This window comes from Rhipicephalus microplus, chromosome 10 (assembly GCF_043290135.1).
Source record: "Rhipicephalus microplus isolate Deutch F79 chromosome 10, USDA_Rmic, whole genome shotgun sequence".
In the NCBI taxonomy this organism is placed as follows: Eukaryota; Metazoa; Arthropoda; class Arachnida; order Ixodida; family Ixodidae; genus Rhipicephalus; species Rhipicephalus microplus.
This window is the reverse complement of record NC_134709.1, coordinates 87,011,655-87,036,317: the sequence shown is the minus strand read 5'-3', so window position 1 is coordinate 87,036,317 and position 24,663 is coordinate 87,011,655. Positions and strand designations below refer to the sequence as shown.

The 24,663-nt window shown below is 47.2% G+C and overlaps 1 protein-coding gene across 1 annotated transcript in view; it reads right to left on the bottom strand.

The window, feature by feature from the left end:
* LOC119181436 (protein O-linked-mannose beta-1,2-N-acetylglucosaminyltransferase 1-like) overlaps positions 1-24,663 on the bottom strand; it is a 305,076-nt gene that overhangs the window by 181,998 nt on the left and 98,415 nt on the right. The window contains exon 3 of the mRNA XM_037432683.2: positions 11,281-11,322. The gene's annotated coding sequence lies outside the window, so the exon portion shown is untranslated. The remainder of the gene's footprint in view (positions 1-11,280; positions 11,323-24,663) is intronic.

Below are 24,663 nucleotides of genomic sequence, written 5' to 3'. Positions count from 1 at the left end.
GAACACAGCCTCACTCTGCCAAGCAGTCCCCTCGACGCCGGATCAAAGCAACGTCCGCGTCTCATCCATACAATATCGGCCAACAGCCTTTTTTTTTCACTCCTCGCTGACCACAGTATGATAAGTGGACATCGAGCCGCCAGTGAAAGCCCCCCACCCCTTTCCGACCACCTCTTTCATCCCTCCCTTTTTCACTCTAATATCTCATACTCCTCTCAATCCTCCGCTCCACAAATAAATATAAAAAAAAGCAGCGGTGTCGGCTGAGAACAAAGGCATACCGCATGCTGGCTGGCATCGTTGCTCACTAAGAAAAAGAGGAGTCATTTAAATCTCTTTCGAGAGTTCTCCCTTGCCACGTGTAGTATGACCGACTTTAAAGAGGCACGTCAACTCCCTTTGGGGAGACAGTATACTTTCTCATGAGAGTCGCGTGACCCTGAAGAGAGTTAACGTGCGCCATTAAAGTGAGTCATATACAGCGAATCCAATGACCTCCCGAAGAGAGTTGACGTGCTTCTTTAAAAAGAGTCACATGCAGCGAGTATAGTGAATGACTTCCGAAAGAGAGTCGACGTGCTTCTTTAAAAGAGTCATACACAAAAAATATCACCCCCCCCCCCCCCGCCCCCGATTAGAGTTGACGTGGTCCTTCAAAAAGTCACGTGGCTTGTCACACACGTGACAAAATGTTCTGGCTTGTCACACACGTCACAAGCCAGAACTCTCGAAAAAGAGTCCAATAACTATTCTTTTTTTTTACTTATAGTGTTCGACCTATGATATACTGGGCGTGGCTTTTATATTCTGTGGCTCCCCTCTCCTTTGCTGGCCTGCCATATATCCCCTGAACCACCGCTACTGTCACCCCCCCCCCCCCCCTGTTCTCTTCACACACCACTATGCCACGCTTCTCGCACAGCCGAAGCTCCGCTATATACTTCTTCCTATCCGGGAATATCTGCGGGAAAAGATTTATACTCATAGAAGCGGCTTTTTCCCCTTGAAGTGCGCAGCTCGGAAAAGGGGAGGCGGGGATCCCATGAATATGCGGTGCACCTCCGAAAAACCCCTCTTCCCGTCTCCATTTTTATCTTTTTCTAGTTCCTTTTCTGTCGCACACGTAGCAGAAGTTGTATATCTGACCTGAAATACCCCCGTCTTTTATTTCTGTCGCTCTGTTTTTTTTTTCTCCTTTAATTCCTTATATTTCATCTTCCTCGTCATTTCCTCTTCGGTAGCGGAGATGTTCGCAAGGTAGCCGCTTTCACAAGCGAAGCCAACACGAACGGGAATTCGAAAATTCAAAAACTTGCAACACGCCTCCGGGCTTTCTCAAACCCCTCCTCACACTCTCTCCTCTTTCTTTCCTCCCTTTCTTTCTTTCTGTCTCCGTTTCTCTCTCTCTTTATTTATTTATTTATTTATTTTTCTCGGTCATCTAGGTTCCTTCAAAGAATTTATGCCAAGCCCGAGCCGACTTTAGAGAGTGAGCGGTCACCGCGACGGTTCGGCAGGCTAAGCCATTTCAAACACAAAATAATAAACACAAATGAAAGTAAAGCGGAATAACGCCAATGATACCGGCTGATCATAGTTAGGTTACGTTATATCTCATACATTTGCTACCCTTCGCTGCGACCATGCAGCACGCGAAGCCTAAACTGACAGATGCCTTTTTTTTTTCGTTTTTACAGCGACGCCTTTGTATAACTAAGTCATTAAAAATCCACTAACAAGCCCCTACACTACAGATAACTGTCATAACCACGGACAGCATTTACCTACTTCAGGTTAAAAGAAAAAAGGCGACTGCGGGCACGTACCTAGAGACAGAACATGAAAGATATATATATATATATATATATATATATATATATATATATATATATATATATATATATATATATATATATATATATACCACTGGCAAACTGAGCGGATCGATTGACGCGGCTTCCCCTAAATTCGGCCTAAACGGTGTCCAATATCTACTTCCTTCAAACGCTGCTGCTGGACTAAAGTGAATCAGGCATATGCCGCGTGACATTTTAAAGGAGATCCATCGCGATGAATCAGACGAGTTGACCTCCAACTATCAGGCTTCCCCACCCGAGAAAGTTCGTCGCGAACTTACACGGCCAGTGACTGACTGAGTCATCGATCGACTGCCCTTTCGCGCGAGCGTATGTGTTGGCGATGACACAGTGATTGAGAGGAGGGCAGCCCGGTGGGCCAGCGGGCGGCCGAAAACAAACAAAAAAGAAACTGCCGAGGCAACAGCAGCCTACACGGGAAGCTAAGAACAAACAAACAGAAAAGGTGGCGTTTACCGAGCTAAAAGGAAGGTGGCATCCACCGAACCAAATCACTACAACCTCCCACCCTTCCTTTTTTTTGGTTGCTTTCTATTCGGAAGTGCGTCTATTCGGTTACACCGGTGGTGCACAGTGGCAGCTGGGTAACACTACTACGCGCGCTCCTCCGGCGGACCCAGTATAGCGACTGGGGAGGGGGTTCACAGAAATCGATGGGTCGTCCAATCTATCGGGCCGTTTTCGGCTAGCAGACTGATTGATGAGGCCACCGCGGAGCCAGCTTCCCGCCTTCAGTCTTTTTCCTCTTACCATCTGTCCAAACAACGTCTCTCGCTCACAACACACACACACACACACACACACACACACAACGCAGGCATAGTGTTGTTGAAAGAGAGGAGAAATAGTCGCTATTAACGGGTGTCTGGGAGCACGACTCGGCGCCAGCGCGAAGAACACATCCGAAAGCGCTATCTCAAACACGCACTCTTTTAGCTCCGCCTAACACACCAAACAGCAACACAGACAGTACTCCCTCAATTTCTCACCCGACATATAGGAACTTTTCCCCTGACGAACGCTATCGGCAACATTCCCTGAATTTTCCCACTCATACAAAACGTACACACTGTCTCCCTAATGCACGCAAGTTTCTGTCTCTGTCTCTCACTCTTTGCAAAAGTACGAGCACTCTCCATCGCACGAGCCCACAGACGCGCGCATGCCCTCGCACACTCCCATGTCTGCATGCAAATACGCAAAGCGCTTTCGCGACATGCTGTCGCACTCGCCGACTCTCAAACACGCGCACACACACTCAACTATTTCCCAAACGCGCGGACGAACAATCTCTGACACAGCTCACACACACATACACACACGATAAGCAGCTGCTCTGTGTCGTTTGTTTCTCCTTAGTCGTCTACCCAGGGCCCCCGCCAGGAATTTTTTTCGGGGTCGAGGGTGGGGAAGCATTTGCTTTAGACCTTGAGGCTAGGAGGGCACTTCCCTTGGCTACAGGCCTGCGTCTCCCTTTATGATGACAATGATGATGATGACGGCCTATATGTATGGCAACACCAGCTCTGCGGGATTGACCAAGTAGCGAATAATTAGGCATAATCTCATATCAACTATACATAATGAACTATAAAATGGTTGGAAGAAATTAATGATACTAATTTAAAGATTTGCGACCAGAACCACCCTGGTTCGATTAGGAATTTTTCTACAGCTTGACAGAGATTACGGCGACACTGACCTAATGAGGAGTCTCCTAAGGAGAGAATATTTGAAATAATGAAATTCAATTCAGTTAGATTAAAAGCCACTTCATGAATATCTCTTATAAGTAAATTGAATCGGCAACGTGATAACAAATAATGCTCACTTATGAGAACAACGTCGTTCTTCTATACGTTTGCGTATACTCACCCTCCACTATATCAGCTTCTTGTTCAATTCTTTTTTTTTTCATGTCATTGCCTTCCCGCAGTACACCCGCAGTACACCCACAGTACACTGAAGGAATAGGGCAGCGTGACGGATGTATGAACTGACGGCAGATAAACAAAAAGGCGCAAAGTCGACCTCCGAGCACGGTTAACAAACTCGCTTCTCTTCCACGGGCCCGAAAGCGGCGCTATAAGGCCCTTCTGCGTAGATTGCCAGCGGGGCCCACTGTTATATATATATATATACCGCGTGATGGACAGCATGTGAACGGTGTCACAAACCGAGCGCTCAAAAAAAGGCGCGCCGCCAAATTCTCGCGACGAAACGCCGGAACGCCCGAGTGACGCCGCGAGGTCAACGATAAAAAAAAAGAAAACAAGCATCCAAAGACTCCCCGGGCACGCGTCCCTCTCATCTCGGATGCGTAGGTTCGCCGACGAACCTCCTCACCCCACATCGGCGGCCGAGCAAGCCCTCGAAATTTCTCGATGGAAAGGGGCGTGGTGATGCCGGGTTGAGTCATCCGTCGCGGACGGCCCTCGTATCGTCTCGACCTTTCCCCCAGCCTTCGCTGCGCATCGCGCCGACGAAATGATGAGAACTTTCTGGAATCTCGCGCGGAAGGTATTTAATCGAGCAGCCGAGACGAGAGATCAGGAGAAGACAGAAGTTAGCGCCAAATCGCGTAGGGATTCCGCCGTGTAGTCGGCGAAAGTTTTGTCCGTAGGGACAAAGCAGGAGAAGAAGAGGATTGCCACCTGAGGGGTGAAGGCTCGAGCTACAGGCAAGAGCGTGTCTACCGCTATCGAGTGAAGACGCGTGGCAACAGCTGCGTGTGTGAAGCCAACGTGTTTCCGGCGAAGAAGTTTGAAGCTTGGAAAGCGGCCAAGTGAAGACGTGAGGTTTCCTGGAAGAGAAACTTCGGGGGCATCGGAACGACAGAGGTTTTCTGGAAGAGAAACTTCGGGGGCAGCGGAACGACAACAACCCTGGACTTTGAGTGAGTGATTCTCGGAAGAGTATCATCCAGACTTTTATTCCAAGAACTTTGGACTGAATAGGTTTTCTATCTCTTTAGTCTTTAAGTGTCTTGGTGGTTCAATACATGCGACTGCATTGTAGTGCGTATTGTTGTCCGTGTCCGTTGTTTCGAGTGTGGCTGATTGTACCGTGTAGTACGTTGTTTGCTTGGTGACATATTGTACTCAACTATTGTGGAGTGTGCATACTTGTGTATTGTTTTTGATCTGCCATTATTGAGAATATAATTTTGTTTTGTTTATCAACTCTCGGCTCTGACTTGTTCTTTGGGCCACAGCCGGCGTCCGCTGGCGCGCCAAATAGGACCACTTCTAAATTGTCCACGCTTTCGTGGTGCGGTTCGGGGGGCCGATACTTCGGCGCTTGGAATTAGCCCGGCGATCGCCTCCCGAATTAACGGGACTTGTGACAAACGGCGCCTCGGGTAGAATGGGCGAAACGGAAGGGCGCCCTTCAGCCGCAGAACGCGCAAGAAAGGGGCAGGCTATCTGGGCCTTTGCTTACCTGACATTCAATTCACTTACGGCGATGACCGAACGCGCAGCACAAGGAGATCTAGCATTTCGCTCCCATCGAAACGCGACCGCCGCGGCCGAAATCGAACCCACGACCTTCGGTTCAGCAGCCGAGCACCATAAACCCTCTTCCAACGAGGCCGACAAATCCACACAACAGGAACTGAAATAATATGCGCAAATCAATAAACGGCCATCGAAAAACTAGCACACGTGGTAACTCCAAAGAGGCAGAGAAAAAGGGATTGGGCTAAGTTGTAGTAGAAGTTTATTTATTTATTTATTTATTTATTTATTTATTTATTTATTTATTTATTTATTTATTTATTTACTTATTTATTTTCCAAAATGATATTACGTGCAAATTACAGCTTGATATAAAGAACGCAAAAAACGCGAGCAGTAGCAATGAACGACTGTACGACCAACGCATCGTCGATTGATGCTAAATAGAAGCTTGGATTGAATAAAGCTTGACGATGAAGTTATCGATGCCGCCAATACTGAAACAAACGGGATTTTTAAGGGCGAAGCTCCTTAAGGCGTGGGTCTGTCCATGCCTTTTATGTATGTATGTATGTATGTAGTACGTAGCCACCGGTGGCACATACCCGCTCTATAGCGCGTATGTGCCACAGGGGATGCGAGATGAGAGATGGCGGTACTTGGAGTGTTCACTAGATGGACGACGGACAGACGAACAGACATACTAACAGACGGACGAACGGACGGATAGACGCGCAGACGTACGGGCAGATGGATGCACACGACTCACGGACGGACGCGCGGACAGACAGACGGACGCATGGATGGACGCGCGGATGGTTGCGTGGAGGGACGGAAGCTAAAACGAACGGACGGACGGAAGCACAGATGGGCTAACTGACGCTTCGCCCCACTCATCATCATTCACTCCGTGGATATGATGTGATTTTTCGACAGCATACACGCCACATTATTTCGTCAATAGGTAGCTGCTCTAAGGCTGATAGGCTTGATAACGTAAAACGTTTAATAATATTAATGCGTGTCAACCTGTATTCATTGGATCAGTCAGTTCTGTTCGTTCAAAAAAGAACTGTAGATAAACAAGAAAGCTGAGCTAAAGTCCCTAATATATCACATTGAAAGCACTCCCACGAGCAATATTCAGTATCCCCACCTCTCAAAAAAAAAAAAAAGATAGACACACCGACACGTCTTTCTCATATGGCAAAAACTTCAGCCAATCGTCGTGCCGAACGTATGGTGAGCGATTAAAAACAGCCAGCGAGTTGCAGAAGCCTTGAAATTGACGGGACAAAAATCTGACAGTGAAAGCCACCTTATTTTTCGTCTTATTCTATTTTACAGATCCTTTTCCGCGCTCCTTCAAAGCTCCCTTGCAACTAAAGTCGCTTTGCATTGCCTCCAAGATTGAAGGCATTGGGAGATTTCTGCACGTCCCCTGGTTTTGCACGACCTCCGCGATAGGCCCGCCTGACCGAAGCAATACAGTCACGTACAAAGTCACCATCATGTGACGTCACAACACGTGTATAGAGTGGTGTCGTGACGTGATGTCACTCCAGGAACGCTGACTATCTGGAACGACATTGCGTGCTGATTTTTTTTTTTTGCCCCACTCGTGTTGATGCCGACGACAACGACGGTCAATTTTTCGTGTGTGAGGAGGCAATCTATGGTTTTAGCCTTCACAAAGAAATCTTCGAGAATTGGACGCGAGCTTTGGTGCACACGCGTACGAAGAAGAAAACTAAAAATAATAAAAGAAAGACTCGTGACGTAAAAACAACGAAGAGGCGCCACCTGAGTGCGACGCAAACGCGGTCAACAACTACGACAGAGGGCGCGCGCGCGCGCGTCGACGTATCAAGACGCCGCTGACAACCACCGCAGTGCGAAAAAAAGAAAGGAAGAAAGGGCTTCCTTGCTAAGTGAGCGATTGAGCCGCACCGGTTGCTGCTCTAGATCGGAATCACGATGAAAAAGAAATAAACGAACAGAAAAAGTAAGAAGGATTGACTAAAAGGGGGGAGACAGGTCGGCGAAGACACGACAAAACGAAACTATTCGCCAACGAATAAGAAGTAAGGAAAAGCCTAGCCTAAGAGAAGTTCTAGTGAATAGAGCGTCAGGATCGACTTAACCCGGTCGTAAATAAAGGCTGACGCAGAGACGGGAGAGCTGGAACCGTTGAGAGCGTGTGAACCAAGAAAAGAAAGAAAGAAAGAAAGAAAGAAAGAAAGAAAGAAAGAAAGAAAGAAAGAAAGAAAGAAAGAAAGAAAGAATAGGAGAGCCATCTAAACGGCCGGCGGCGCAGCGCATCAAAGATTAAACCCGAGAGCGCAAACACGATCTAAGCTAAAAACACAAAAAAGCAGGCAGGAAAGGATTAAACACGAAGCGGAGCATAAACTTTGGATTTAGCGCCCATAAGAATCGGGCTCCCACGAATCGGCGCGAGGAGGAAAGAGAGGGAAGGTTTGTTGTATAAAAGCTTATCAATCACCGACTCCAGATTTCCGCGCCGGAACCACCGTACAGGAGGTGAGGCCACCGCGAAAGGCAAGCAAGCCCATAGCAATTGAGAACCCGATAAACAGCCGCATCTTTTCTTCCTTTTTTTTTTCTCGTTCTTCATGGAAGAAGACTTAACCTTTTATAGCTCTCTCTTGTTGACGTTTGCGTTAAACTGGAGGTTGAGAGATATTGCAAGCAATACATGAAAATCTACCTTTTATATTTTCCGAAGAGAGATGAAGAGGGAAAGATGAACATGTCAAAGCAAGAAGGAAATGTTTTAGCTGTATACGTGACTTAACTGTTTTCGAAGACCCTGAGCTCAGACAGAGTACGGGTGTGAAAGTGGCAATCAATTTACCCAGCGAGAGTTGGCGGCACCAAGGATTTCTTTTTTACGATCCAGACGACACGTCACGGGGCCTGTCGATAAGTGTTTTGCGCGTTTCAATCTCTTTAACAGTGATTTGTTTTGCGTTTGATGGAGGCTGTATACATCCAGCCGTTGTGCACCACCCGGCTGGCTTGCTGTTTATTGATGTTTATTGATGTTTATTGATGATAGTACGGAGGCTCAGAATAACGTTCGCAAGCGCTGCGGGCTTTGCGGGCGTATAGCGGGCGACATATGAGATTTAGAATAACGTTTGCCCCACCTAGACAAAAAATCGGGGGACTTTAGCCGCCCCGAAAACTCAAATGCACGGAAACTACACATAACTTCGACGCCAGCTCGCTTTGCGAGCCTCGCGGACCGCACGAGCCGCACGCTATTTAGGATTTCCTGCGCGCGCGCACCGCGAACGCAAACGCCGACTCGCGTTACGACGCATGCGCAGTGGCAGCGACCGCACAGCGAGGCTTTGCGGTGAGCTTTTCTAAACCTCGCTAATAATTGCTCGGGTTTAGCGTCTCAAAAACCACGATATCATTCCCTTTCACTGTTTACACAGGCCCATGAAGACATCCGGTTTCTTCCTCCGATGTGCCTTAATAGCATCGGTGGTCAAGAAGAGCGTTAGAAAAGAGCCCGCTGATTTTCAACACTTTCCTTACTTTGTTCGGCAAAATCAATTCAAATAAATGTTCTTTTGAGCTACATAGAAATACCAGAGATTGCTTTGAACATTAGGCAGCAGGGATTCGAATGCAGCTGCCGCAGCCGGGATTCGACCCCGCGACCTGCGGGTCAGCAGTCGAGAGCCTTAGCCACTAGACCACCGCGGCAGGGGGCGAAATTTGACCGTCGGCGTCCTGCGGCGTCAGGAACCACTGATTCAAGAAAAAAAATCATCACGTGATGACGTCACGATGGGTCACCGAAATTAGTGACGTTACGTAACACGATGACGTCATCACAAGACATTGTAGCTCACTCCAAAGTGGTCTGATCACGGAGGCAATGGCAAAACCAGGTGATGTGCCTCCGGAGTTTGAGGGAGTGCAAAACTACATATATAAAATGCAGAAAGATTTCGAAGGGTGCATACACAGGATGAATACATCGACAACAGAATCAATACATCCAATGAGAAAAAGACGGCTTCCACTTTAGAGCCGTATCAAGTAAATGCAGAAGGGACCTAATGAGTTTTTTGCTCTGTGTCAAAGCGAAGCATCCGCTACGAATGAGATTTATTGATTAATACGTGAGGTTTAACATTCCAAAACTACCATATGATTATGAGAGACGGCTTAGTGAAGAGCTCCAGAAATTTCGGCCACCTGGGTTTCATTATGTGCACCCAAATCTGACAACACGGGCCCATTTTCGACTCCATCGAAAATGCAGCCGCCGTAGCCGGAATTACGCCCCGCGACTACGATTGAGATAAAAATCATCTTGATCGTCTGCAATGAGGCAGCCTAACAACGCCCCCATCCCTCTCCTGGAGATATGAAACCCTATCGTTCTTGCGTGTCGCGTTCTATGCTGTCATTGACGTGTTCAAAAGAACGCCAGTTCATTTGCAGCCCCCTATTGTTTGCAGCAGCTATAGTTCAAAAACGAGCTCAGTGGTCGCTTTCATGGTCGCCAAGAGTGTCGCATCGACGTCGTTTCAGTGTTCGAAGCGCGCACTACAACAGGTGTAAGCTTGGCTTCGTGGCAAAAAATGTTGACGAAGCAAGGGTATCCTGGAGCGTACGCTGGTAACCTATCGCACCTTCCCCAACAATGATGAAATTAAAGAATCAACTGCAAAAGGGACAAACTCGAAAACCGCGTATACACTTCAGCAGACAACCCGCACTTCACCAGACAACAACAGACAACACCGGGGGGTCGAAATTTCCGGAGCCCTCTAAAAATTTCACAGGTAATCTTTCATGTTTTTAATCATTTTTATAGGGATCACAAAACAAACTGTGGCTCTTTCTTGTGTGCATACGGTATTTCTCTTTAGAACCTCGTAGTGCACAAACGGAACCATTTTGTGTATATAGCAGGAGTTAGGATCGCAGAATGAAGCATGATCTATCATCGGAAAAACAATTATGCACACGCGGAACTTCTTTCGATCGCGAAAAACGAATCAATTATGCACCGCATTCAAGGGCAACGTGCAGCACGTGCGGCTATGAGGAGACAGAGACGGAACGAGGCGAGAGGGTACAAAAAGACATCTGCACGGAAAACAAGGCGGCCGCCGTGAATAGAGGCAAATGAATCGATTCACGGGCGAGATTCACTTCGCCCAGGCCAGGGGTCTGAAACACCGAAGGTAGTTGGACCGCAGTCGCGAAATCTAGGCCCGTAAATGCTTGCACCGCAAGAAAGGCTCGGGAGAAAGGAGCAAAATGTCAGCTAACGTTGCAATTTTAACTAGGACTTGTCTCACCGATCATATATGGGTCAATTGTAAAGAGCATTTGCCACCAAAATTCGATAAAAATGCCAATATTGAACTTAAGAATGGCTGAAACGTGGATGCCACCTACGAAGTATAATTTTTTTTCTTTTTTAACTGTGGGGTTATGTTTGAACACGGTGTGACTGCATGGTTTGCTTGCCCATGAAAAAAAAAACAGACTTGAGACCTGTCTTGTCTGTTTGGCTCACCCGAACAAAGCGTCATTTGTGGCAATGAGACAATCATGCAAGTACCATTTAGCCAGAACCGATAACTGCTTATTCCTTGCGAAGCACAGCGTAACTACTAAAGAAGGCTAGACCGATAGCAGGCTAGAACACCATCGGTCTACAGCCTGTTAAGCTCCTTTCTGCGAAATAAAATAAAATAAAATAACACGAATACAGTCTTGTGCGCGCCAGGCCTCTGGCGACAGGTCGGCGGGCGGCATGTTTAAGACTCGTGGTATAGTAGTACATCTACACAAGGAATCAACCATGCACGTGCACGAGAGATAGACCAGACATAGAAAAAAAAGTGAGTGTGGTGGGGGGATGTGAAGAAACATGCACTCACCGTCACTCGGAAAGGTGCTCAAGCGACTGTTGCAACAGCGACCTGAAAACAAAAAACAAAATAGCCGGTTAGTTAACGGCAGCGCGGAAGATGGGCAGTTCGGCATACGCTTTCGCAATGTATAGCAACCGACGACGAAAAACGGAAGCCCCGAAAACAGCGACAAAGAAAGGAGAAAAATTGCAGCCTGCAGTGTCATGCTGTGAAAAACGTATGGACAGCAAAGCTTTCACAACTTCCGTCGGAAACGGCCTATATAGTCGCGGACTTCCTTTGGCAATGAAGGGAAGGCTACAGGGGCGGAGTGACAGCACACGTATACACTCTCCGCGTAGTGTATATAGTCCGGTTCGGCTCGCACTTCGAACGACGGCCGTGTTCGAATAATACCGTTGCATTCTAATCGCTTCGTTTGCTTAGGCAGGCATTAACAAGTTAAATTTAATACAAGTTGCTCCGGCGAGTCGTCGAAATAGCTGGCGGGCGATGAGCGCTCGCCTGAAGACGAAGACGCCGATCTTGACTGTGAGATCCTTGGTAAATAGAGCAACGTTTCCATACGCGCAAAAACGCGAAATAGCACTGCATAAATTAAAACAAATATGAGTATTTCCTTCGTCCGCACTGTGTCTATAAACTGCATCCGACAGAAAATAAAATAATGCTCTTTTTTTATGTTTCACGCGAAAAACATGGTCGTAAATTGGAACTACATTCTTCACCGATGGCCCACGCCGGCTCCGTAGCCTTCCTTTCGTTCCCAAGAAATGTTCCCCGAGAGTGTAGCTACAAGTACGCTTCGGCAAAGTTTTTCCCATATGATTTCATTGTTATTTCGATCTTCCGGTGAGCAATGTAAATCTGGCGTGACGATATCCACGTTGACGGTTGCGTAGGCGCGTTCCCGTGCGGCTAACGTTCCAGTGCGTCCGTGACCCATCAGAGCTAACCAATCAGAGAATTGTTTAGAAAAAGCTGTTAGCGATTTAGAATACTCTAATACGGGAGAACATGAGGCCGTTTCGTGGAGAGGGATGAAGAATGGACACGGCCCAACTACGTCAAGTGCATATGCGGATGAGCTGTGTGTTTAGAAAACGTGTTCAACGATACCGAGTACCTAGTAATGGAGAGCAGTCAGCCTTCCCAAAAACAGGTACAACATTCCGTCCACCAGAGTGTTTAGAAAAAACGATTTAGAGTACTTGGTACTCTACTATGGAAGAGCACTGGGTCATCCCTTGGGCCTCGTGTTTATAAAAAATGTTTGACGATTTCGAGTACTTGGTACTCAACTACGGGAGAGCATGAAGCCGTCCCTCGGGAATACTACAAAAGATCGTAACGGTTGTGTAACCTCGTTAGAACTAGCAATCCGCTACTGCATCGTCCTCACGTCCGGCTATGGGCCTACATATTTTCCACGTCATGCTACAGACCCACAATTGTGTCCCTTCGTTCATTTCTAAAACTTGAGCGTCCCGCTGAATTTCGTTCGGTATTGTGGCATCATTTGGCATCCAGACACAAAAGTATTAAAAGTAACAACGACCCTTTATACAAAATTATGTGCAGCGCCTATATACGTCGGCAAACAGTACTTGCGGTTTGAACAGAAACATGCCGGCGCGCCTGCCTTTCAAAGAATGGCGGGAGCGCCGGAAAGCGATTGCACGGCAACCTGTTCGGACGGTGGAGCGTTCCAAGAATGCATGTGCAACTCCCAGATACCTATGCATGCATAAAAAACTAAAACAAAAACAATGGCACAGTAATTCGAATGACCACCGACTTTAGCCGAACACATTTGATTGATTGGTTGATTTATTGATTGGTGGGGTTTAACGTCCCAAAACCACGATCTGATTATGACAGACGCCGTAGTGGAGGGCTCCGGAAATTTAGACCACCTGGGGTTCTTTAACGTGCACCCAAATCTGAGCACACGGGCCTCCAACATTTCCGCCTCCATCGGAATCGCAGCCGCCGCAGCCGGGATTCAATCGCGCGACCTGTGGGTCAGCAGCCGAGTACCTTAGCCACTAGACCACCACGGCGGGGCTAGCCGAACACATCTCAGATATTGGAAAGTGTCCTTCAATTTCGCACACGATAGTCTTTCTTGGGATACTTCAACGCAAGAATTTTGATGTCTTTCCATCCATCGATGCATCCGTCCGTCCGTCCGTCCGTCCGTCCGTCCGTCCGTCCGTCCGTCCGTCCGTCCGTCCGTCTGTCTGTCTGTCTGTCTGTCTGTCTGTCTGTCTGTCTGTCTGTCTGTCTGTCTGTCTGACATACGATTCAGCCACCAGGCCAAACTTTATGCACTTGCTGAACACCCAGCCATCTCGAACATAGTGACCATTACCGAGCAAAAATCAAATATTACGTATACCTGAAGCATAACATCAATACGCGTAAAAATTAGGTAATGCGTTCCTTTTTCTTATGCCTAGTTCACACTGAAACATCCGCTTTCTACAGCGACCGAAATTCCCCTGCTGCCGAAACGCAGCGTCGTTCGCACTGGACGCGCCCCGCGCCGCCGAATAAGCCATCTACTACGGGGTGAACGCGTGATGGATGCGCTGTCACCCGGTTGTTGTCGCGGCTCGCAAAGGTCACTAAGCTATCCGGTGGTGTATACTTCGACGATTCTCGTACGCAAGAAAAGACAGTACTGCTTACTTTGCTGGCAAGTGGCTGTCTTGTAATGCACGAAGAGCAGAAAAACCACCGCACCAGCGGCGTTGGTGGGTTCGTTTTGCTCTGCAAGATTGCAACAAGCTCGGTCACGCGAACACCAAGCTCGGTCACCTCTTTCACGAAATACGGAGGCGAAGTAGGCACAGAGTAGGTTAAACTCCCGTTGGTTTCAACATTCAGTTACGTGCACTGCGGCATAACAAGTGAGTAGGGCTTGGCCACCATTTTAGGAGCGAAGCTCCTTAAGGCGTGGGCTGTCAGTTCTTGCAGTGTTCACTAGATGGCGGTACTTGTAGCAGACGGCATCAAGTATTACGCTAGCCACCGCCCGATCTAAAGGGTACAGCCATATCCATCCGTCCATCCGTCCATCCATCCGTCCGTCCGTCCGTCCGTCCGTCCGTCCGCCCGTTCGTTCGTTCGTTCGTCCGTCCGTCCGTCCGTCCGTCCGTCCATCTATCCATCCATCCATCCAAAAGATGCAAGATGTTATAAACTAGACGGCGGTACGTGTAGCTGTATGTAGCCACCTCCCCCTGTATGTAGCCGCCTCTAGTTTAGTTCTTGCAGTGTTCACTAGATGGCGGTACCGTCTCCTGTATGTAGCCACCTCTCGTTTAGTTCTTGTAGTGTTTACTAGATGGTTGTACTTGTAGCTGATGATGAAAAGATGCAAGATGTTATAAACTAGAAAGCGGTACTTGTAGTTGATGAAAGACGCGAGATCTTATAAAATAGGAATGATGTCACATATGACGCGTGTCATTGGTTGAAGGCAATCGTTCGATATAGTGCGGCGACGTACGCTAGGGGGAGCGTTGCAATAAAATCGAGTGGGCAAAATGTGCGGAGGATTCATGGTTTACCAGGTTTACCTCCGGAGCTTCGCCCACTCATCATCATTCACTTCGTGGATGTGGCGGCACTTTTTCAAAATTGCTTGACTAGCGCTCCTATTGGTCCGCGGTGACCGATTCGGCGGCAGACGCCGCAAAAATCGGTCCGAGAGCGATCGGCGCGGAGAGGGCTCTTTCGGCAGATCTCGCCGCCGCCGAACCGGATTCGGAGCACTTTCGGCGGCCGGAATGCTCAGTGTGAACGCGGCCTTACGCTGCGCTGAAAATACGACGCTATGTACAAAAAAAGACGACCGGGAGAAGACTACCGTCTTTAAACGACACTTGCAGCGAAGCACGCAAATGAGCGGTCAATTTTCACTATCGCGGCTGCGATTGAACGCTACAGAGGCGTTTCGTTGTCATGTGTACATTTTGATGAAAGGGACGTGACCCGCGCTATGTCGCGGTAGTGTTACTGTATATGCTACCTTTATACAACATCATCATCCGACAGATAAAGAAAGCGAGATCGATTTTCGCGTCATCTGTTAGGAAACTAAAGAAGCCATGACCATTGGACGAGCGCTGCTGAAGGGTTCTCCCACTCTCGTCTCTCAACGGGCGATGCCGCCAAAAGCGGATGCGCTTTCTTTATCAGCTGATGGTGCCGTAGGCAGCCGCCACAGAGTGCAGGCCAGGCGCTCTGTTCTGTTCTGTTTTAACTGTTTTGCTGTGGAGAGGTTGAGGTGCCTATTGCCTGGGCTACTTCATATCACAAAGTTCTGCAGCGAAAAATAAAATAATACTACAGAACGGTACCCAAAAATTAAAAATACGAAAAAGAAAAAAAAAACATAATAGCACACTGAAACCAGTTCAAATATCATGCCAATAGAGAGTTTTCTTCGCGCAGTTCACGCAGTCATAAACTACTTACACGCACACCTTACTAATCTAATGTCAGTATATACATGACCACATTTTACATAATACACATCTCTGGCTATCAGTCATAGGCGCTTGTCCAGTCCGGTCTCCACTAAAAAGTCTGTCAGGAAGATTATTGCCTTTTTCTGGAGATGCATCTCAGGCCATGGTCCAAGTAGTTTCTTTATTGTGAGGGGCCGTCTGTCCAAACTTGCTAATTTGTTCTTTAATTTTTCTCTTTCATTCGCGTATTTAACGCACTCCAAAAGAATATGGCGAACATTTTCTTCTGCATGACCACAATGGCATTCCGGTGAGTTGGATCGATGTATCTTGTGCAGGAAGCTGTTTGTGGCGCATGCATTTAATAAAAATTGATACTGTACGTAGTAAATCAGCAGAGCTTGCGGGACTGCTTGTGTTACAGTCAAACTTGAGCAAGCTGCTTCAATGAGACGCATGGTATCACATGCTTCACGGGGAGGCAATATCAACCCCATGTGTTGAAATTTGATGTTTATGTTAATCACATTCACAATTTTAAAATTTTCTTTTCATTAGTTAGACACATATATTACTTAGTTTGCTGTGATTTTCTTGAGTCAATTCGATTCGATCATCTATTTGGTTTCTTATACACATGTGACTTCCATATAGCAACTCTGCCTCGCGCCGTGGTGGTTTAGTGGCTAAGGTGCTATAAGCTGCTGACCCGGGGGTCGCGGGATTAAACCCCGGCTACGGCGGCTGCATTTTCGATGGGGGCGAAAATGTTGTAGGCCCATGTGCTCAGATTTGGGTGCACGTTAAAGAGCCCCAGGTTGTTAAAATTTTCTGAGCCATCCACCACGGCGTGTTTCATAATCATATGGCTGTTTGAGGACGTTAAACGACAAGTATCAATAAATCATGTAGTAACTCTCATCTATGTTTATTTCCTCATTAGCCGTTAACCTTGCACTGAACAATGTGTCACTTTGGTGGGATTGTGGGTTTACATGGGCCAGACGCCTTGACAAGCTGTGTGCTTTTCACCGGTTGCCCAGGCAAATTGTGCCTTTTAGGGGCGAAGCTCCTCATGTTCTAAGCTTGTCACGCGTAACCGGCTGTACCTCCCGGCAGTACTTGCCGTAGCCGGCACTACTTGGAGTGTTCACTATAGATTGAGGGACGGAGTGATGGACAGACAAACAGACAGACGGACAGACGCACGGACGGAAGGACAAACAGACAGACAAACAGTACGAACGAACGAACAGACGGACGGACGGACGGACGCTTCGCCCCACTCATCATCATTCACTCCGTGGGTGTGCTGTGAATTTTTTTTCTGCTTTTTTTCCACAAATAAACTTGAAAATTTTGCACCAATCTTTCTCCGTGGTAAAGATAAGCTGCTCTCGCGAAGTCGACCGATAGAAACGGTGTTCTTGCGCGACAGATTTTGTACGCTTCTGCGCCTTTTTTTTCCCCTTCAAATCGCGCCGTCCCGTTTCTCACGTTTCTTCTATCCCCTTCTCGTTCGCTTTCGCGCGCGAGAACGAGCGTAAACGGTATCTCCTCAACAACCAAAACAAAAACAAGAACAAGAAAACGCTCGCTTTCGCAAAATGCTCGCACATCTCCCTGACCCATCGGTGCAGACTGTTTTGCCCTCAACCCTGAACGGAACACTGAGAACAGTTTTTGCGCCGTAGGCAACGCCCCTCCCCCCCCCCCCCCCCCCCCCCTCACCCCAGTTTTTTTTTTTTTTTTGCTTTGAGACCTTCGCTTTTTCGAACATACATCCAGAGAGCATGATCTTTTACCCTTCTGACCTAATAAACATACGTGCATCCTGCAAAAAGGGCCCCCAAAAAGTTCTCTCTTCTTCAACTTGTTCTACTTTGCTACCAATCTCTGTTACTCTTCTCATAGACGTCCAACTTGAGCGACGCGTGGCCCCGAAATGCCGGCCGCGTTCGCCTCACTCCATTCTTTCCTCGTCAAACCGTGAAATGACCGCGCCGCAAACTGAAGAGGACAAAGAAGAAGAAGATTATGGCACCGATGCGCGGGCGCCCAAGACTCCCGGCGTTCATTTTATTTTATTTTATTACAAGCGCATAAAACAAATCGCTTTTTTTTTCTCTCCACCAAGGTGGGGTCACCACCCGTGACCACCAACTACGTTCAAACCGTTTGCCATGGTTCTCTGACGCGCAGGCCGAATTTGGGAGCGGCCACGCAAGACAAGCTCGCACGCGTGTCGGACAGAAAGGAGAGAGGGAGGCGACTCGAACTTCACTCGATAACATCTTGGATTTCTTTTTCATTTTGTTCGCCTTTCTCTTTCACAAATTCTGGAGTGGTTTCGCAGAGAAAGGCGCGACCGCGGGCGATGCCACGCGCGAAGCACGGCATTCCTCTTATAGCCGCATGTAAAGTGTCAGTTTTTTTATTATTATTATTATTAAAGGGAACACGGGAGCGCGTGGCCTGCACGCTCCTGCGCCAGGCAACGCGCTCTTTTCGCGCCATCTTTCGCGCCATCTCGCGGCGAGCAAAGCTACCATTCATTGCTGATATGGGACCAGAGGCAAGATACCACCCCCTCCCCCTCTATCAAGGTGAATAACGCAAGAAGTCAGTAATCACCTTAAAAGAGGAGGGGTTTGCTATATTGCACCTTGCCACCGGTTCCATATCAGCAATGAATGGTAGCTTTGCTCGCCACGAGATGACGCGATAAGAGGCGGTGATTGCTCTCGCTCCCGCTTGAACGCGCTGCCAGCAGCCGCCGGAGCACGCAAGCCACGCGCTCCCGTGTTCCCTTTCATAAAAAATTGACACTGTACTATCAGCGTCAAATGAAACCCGCACAGCGGCAAGTACAAGCAGTGGGTGTAGTACGCGCATTCCAGTCGCCATCACTGACAGGCAGCCGCGGTTCGCCAGCACCGCGCATACGCGCGCCTTTTCACTGTGATTACTGGACGGCGCGCACTGCACCTCTACAAGTGCCTGCCACTGCTCGTGTTTCATTTGACACCGGTAGTACATGTATATGTCTTCCGACATCTTGAAAATGGCGCAGAAAACGACACGGACAAGAGCCGACCGACAAGAAACCACAGCGCTGTGGTTCGTCTAGTTTTCTCTTAACTGTCCATGCCACATTTGCGCACTCTTCATCAACTATTACCATCGATCCCAGCTGCCACCTCTTTTATGTATAGTACTGGCCAAGTGAATCGCAAAAATCAAGCGCTAACTATTTAAGACACTTTAGTTACGAGCATCTACAGTTCGTGCCGCACCAGCGTAATATTGGCTCGAACACCTGAATCAGAGCGAACTTTACATTAGGCGGCCAGATTTTCACCGTGACTTCGTTATCACGAGCGATGGTATTCCATTTGGTACAGAGATCATCAGCGCTAGTCTCCGAAAGATGAGCAAATGTATCGGAAGAGAAGCCCCACAAAAAAGTCACAGTGGGAGCGTTTGCCCTCTAATGCGCTAGAGTCTTACCTCTTATTGTGTAAAGGTACCAGGCGACTAGTTAAATCTCATCACGGCGACTATAGTTGTGCAAAAAAAAGTTCACCCTATAAGGTGCTCCAACCAACCACACTTAGCACACGACGCACAGCGAATTGTGAGTATGTATCATGTACTATCTGAGTCAAATGAAACGCGAACAGTGGCAAGACTTCGCGATAATATAGTGCCCGCCGTCCACTTATCGCCATGGACAGGCGCGCATATATGCGCAGAGCTATCGAACAGTATGCGCCCGCACTATACCATCGCGAAGGCTTTCCGCTGTTTGAGTTTCATTTGACGCGGGTATTTCATGCACTTTATATATACCTGCACAAGAGAGAGAGAGAGAGAGAGAGAGAGAGTGTGTGTGTGTGTGTGTGTGTGTGTGTGTGTGTGTGTGTGTGTGTGTGTGTGTGGTGTCACTTTCAACTATATGACTTACAGCAGCACGCTGTCTGGCCTTAAAATGACGCCAGTACTGCGAATCGACACCAACATTACAAAAATATTTGCTTAATGACTCTCTGAGTTAGCGGTAATTTCTGAAACAATTTAGCGATCGTCATTTCAAAATTTTTCAGGCTTGGGGTCACCTTGACCACAGCCAACGTGCTGCAGCTCCTATCGAGCGCGACTGTACATGCATGCATGCATGCATGCATGCACGCATGTATGTATGTATGTATGTATGTATGTATGTATGTATGTATGTATGTATGTATGTATGTATGTATGTATGTATGTATGTATGTATGTATGTATGCATGTATGCATGTATGCATGTATGTATGTATGTATGTATGTATGTATGTATGTATGTATGTGCACAAACGTACTGCCGCGGTCAAAAGTTCCCAGGCCAAGCTGCCATGTATGAATATATAAAATTGTGGCCCGCAAACTTCTGACCAGCCCTGTACACTTACATGTACATATACATTTACACATATACTTGTACATACATACATGTAACATGCATTAACGGCCAAAATATGCAACCTAATGCGGCCCAATATACGAACGAAGGAAAAAAAGGGTAAAATAGCAAAAAGTTTCGGGGGAGAAGGGTTGAAATGACTCGAGTAAAGTAGGCGGGTGCGGAGAGGACTCAAAAGGAAGCCATTACAGGGAAGCATACGCTTCAGCCGGATCCTACTTTCTCTTTTCCCTCTCCTAAAGAAAGGAACGCCATCAGATACAGGCGCGCGCTGCCGCGAAAAGAAAAGGCGGCGGCGCTTTCCATTTTTCACGCCGCGGTGCGCGCCTGCAGCCCCCCCTGCCGATTTAGACGAGCCGAGTCGAAGACTCCACAGCGGCTCGCTCGCTGGGGCAAATGTCTTCTTTATTTAGATGACACCGCCGCCACTCTTCTATCGGCGCTCGCAGACGTCTTCCCAGCGCAGCACTCCTGTTTTGTCCTCTCGAAACGTTCTTATACCATGGATCCATGGTTCCTTCCCGCAAAAAGCAGCAGCGGATGACAGGGGAAGGCATTAGGCATGTCACCACCTTAATGATACTGAAGTGAAGACGATCCGATGCACTAAGCTCCCAGTTTCCGACCGACTGCGCACAGAAAGTGCGCGAAGGACTTAAATGTGCACAAGTGCACAGTTGAGTACGTGTGTGTGTGAGTGTCAGAGAGAGGGGCCAGTTTATTAAGCCGGCCGTATTTCGAACGTCTCCAAACCGCACTCACGATTCGCGATACCAAGAGCTATCCATAATCGGATACCGCTTAACTATAGTCCGGACAGGCCCCGCCCAGGCAATCGAAGCGCGCCAGTCCATCGTATACGTCACAAAGGAAGCAGTCCCACTCCTGTAGTAGACAATGTACTCCGAAGCCAGATATCACTGGAAGTCCGGCTCATGACGTCACTCTGAAACGTGCGCCCATTGGTGCCCGTTGGTGCGGCATTTTCTCCTCGGAAAATGCCGCAGACTTACGTCCGACCATCGATATACCCGAACAGCACGTGAAGAATATGAAGAATGACTTTCTGCATATTTCTGCTTGGATTTCTGCTTGGATTTCTGCTTGGATATTTCTGCTTGGATTGGCGATTTTTTATCCCAGCGTTCGCAATTCGTCCATTTCAATGAAGCATCATCCGACATTGTTCCCATCTCATCTGGTGTACCTCAGGGCTCGGTCTTGGGGCCCTTGCTGTTTTTAATTTATATTAATGACATCATCACTAACATGGAATGCAACATAAAGCTGTTCGCAGACGACTGCATTATCTATAAAGAAATACTGTGTTACGAAGACCACCACACCCTGAACAGACAACTTAACGTGATAAACACCTGGTGTGAACAATGGCAAATGTCTATTAATACCAGCAAATCTGTGTCAATGACGGTGACAAAAAAGAAGAACCCGTCAGAATTTACTTACTCACTTAATGACACTGAACTAACTAAAGTTTATGAACACAAATACCTAGGACTTACCCTAGCAACCGACCTCAAGTGGAACAAACACATTGCCAACATATCCTCAAAAGCTATCCGTAAGTTATTCTTTCTTAAAAGGTGCTTGAAGTCTGCTCCCACTCCTATCAAACTCCTCAGTTACACAACCTTTGTGCGGCCAGTGCTGGAATATGCTAACACTGTTTGGTTCCCTCACAATATTACTAACATAAATCAACTAGAAAAAGTTCAAAGAAAAGCGATACGGTTCATCCATAACAAATACAAACGTACTGACTCGCCCACTGAACTTCTAGCATCATCCGGTTTAGACACACTGGCAGGCAGAGCAAGACAAGCTCGGTTAAAATTCATGCATAGCCTTCTGCACAACCACTTCAACATAATTTCTTCCAAATATATCACCTTCTCTAGATCCCGGATATCGCGTAATAAACACGATAAAATGTTAACTGAATACTTTTGCAACTCCAACACGTTTAAATACTCATTTTTTCCTACAGCAGTTAGGGAGTGGAACAACCTCGACCCAACAGTAGCTGCCATAGAATCATCATCAATATTTTGTGACGCGATAGGAAATAAGCCCCAACCATGAAAAGGGAAAGGAAAAGGTTTCATATTCATGCAAATTCTTTTTTTAATGGCTTCTTTGTGTTCCATTGGATTGTATTAACCTTGATTCTTCCGTTGTATATACTAATGTTGTATTAGAGAGAACACTTCTTTGTATGACATGCCATTGTACTGTGCACTGCGTGTATTCTGTTGCACTCACGTTGTTATCTGTATGCCCACCTGCTTTGGTCTCCAAGTGAGACTGGCAGTATTGAAAATAAATAAATAAATAAATAAATATTGTTTATAACGTTGAATCATTCACCCAGTGGGCACTTTTTATTTCACGCGATTCTCCCCCATTTGTTCCAGTTACTCGATTGAGCGCTATCACCGGTTTTGTCCCCAATCTACGTTCATTGGCTCTTCAATTCACTGCGGCAGTTCTTATATAACAGTGGCGCCACCAGAGTGGCAGGGGCTAAGTACCCCCTCTCCCCGTTCATTCATTTTTTATGTATACAGAGTGCGTATACAGACATACTAACATGCTTCAAAGGCTGTCGGACACTCCCTGAAATAAATTACTCAATCCATGCGCCTTCCTCAAGCCCTCCATTGCGAGCCAGTCACACCCAAGAGTGATAATCGTTACCATCAAGCCGTTCAAGCACGGTCCAATCATGAAAGGGACAAGTCCCGGTAAAGAGTGCTTCATCATCGATAAGACTAGGGGATATGTAGCGTGAATTCCTTTATGCCGACCATAACTGCGAGCGCAAATGTCTGTATGAAGCTTAGCTATTCCCGACATTGTACGAATAGCTTGAGAACTCCCACTCCCGCATTACCTATGTAAGCGTTGATGTGCGAATGATATGGGCTATATCACTGGCTGAAATTCACGTAGAATTGACGATGACTTGAATGAGATCGAGTACAGATGAAGGGGGCAACGAAATGGCTAAGACATGATCTGTAAAGAAAAGGGCGCATTTGTTCGCATCGCAAATGGCCACATTGGTTATTCCCTTCGAGAACCCGGAGAACGACGTTTACCGCCTGCATATGCGCGAGGCCTATAGCGAGGCCGAGGCTCTGATGATGATGATAATGATGATGGCGCCGACCGGAGATTGGCTCCCAAGATCGGCGCGATATAAATGTTCCGTGGGCGTGTACGGATACGAGACAAGACAAAAATGGGGTATTAGGAGGCGAAAAGACGTAGAAGAACGCAATATGGGAAAATATTCAGCTGACAAATTTGGCATACAGTCCAGTCATTCCACACATTATCCTTGTATCTCTACACGTATATGGATTCCTCATGCACTCTGTTTGTGTTCAGTATAGTTCATGTGCAAAGCACGTGCAATTATTGTAACAAGGAAAGAATGCCAAGTCGTTAAGCGAAACGACACTACCGAAGCTATTTTTAATATAGTGATTGAGGCCAACAAGGAAATATATATCACCCAACCTTTCTTTTGAGTGATTACATTCTTTTGAGTGATTACATTTTCCGTTCAATGTAACTCTCATTTAGTAATCGACAGTCTCACGGGGGCGCACTACGACGTGACCATTATTATCCCCGGTTTATCCACAAGAACATGGTAAATATCCAAAGCATGGAAACGGCGTGATTTAATAAGCATTTAAAAACACGGGATCGAGAAAGGACGCAACGTTGTGTTCCAAATGTCATTGCGGTATCTTCGGCAAAGACCTCGCCGATGAAGCTGCCAGAAATGCACACTTGCAAACAAACCTCGATTCCATACTTTTATCCAAGATTGATGAGGCTCGATATTTAAGTAAGCTGGCGCAGAACATGACACTCGAGAAGTGGCAGTCATCACTGTTCACACATCATCGACTGTATTCTCTCGACCCATCTCTACGAATGCGGCTACCCTCTGGTCTTTCTAGGGAGAAAGGTACAGTGTTGTGCCGTCTACATCTGTGGCGCAATTATGTAAAAGTTCCAAATCCGGACAAAGGCGGTCTCTTCCATTGAGTCGCACGCGATTGGCCCATAGAAGCTGTGACGAATGCTGTGACGTTATGAGTGACGTGGACTGGGGTGTCACGTGACTCTTTTTTTTCGGTTTTCGGAGAAAGGCGATGGAACGGTCGGAGAGACTGTCCGAAAGCAACCGGATGGATTGAAATGGCTGCAAGGTGGCCTGAATTGGATTGAAATGGAAAAAATGCGCGACTTTTCGGCACCGGTAGACAACATGGCGTTTCCCACTGACACGGTACTTCGCCTTGCCTGTGCGGTAGCTTTAACCGAGCAGAGGCGACGACGCGAGGTAAAAGATGCATTTGAAGAGTTCAGCGAAGAAGAGATCCGGCAATGTTTTCGTCTGTCTAA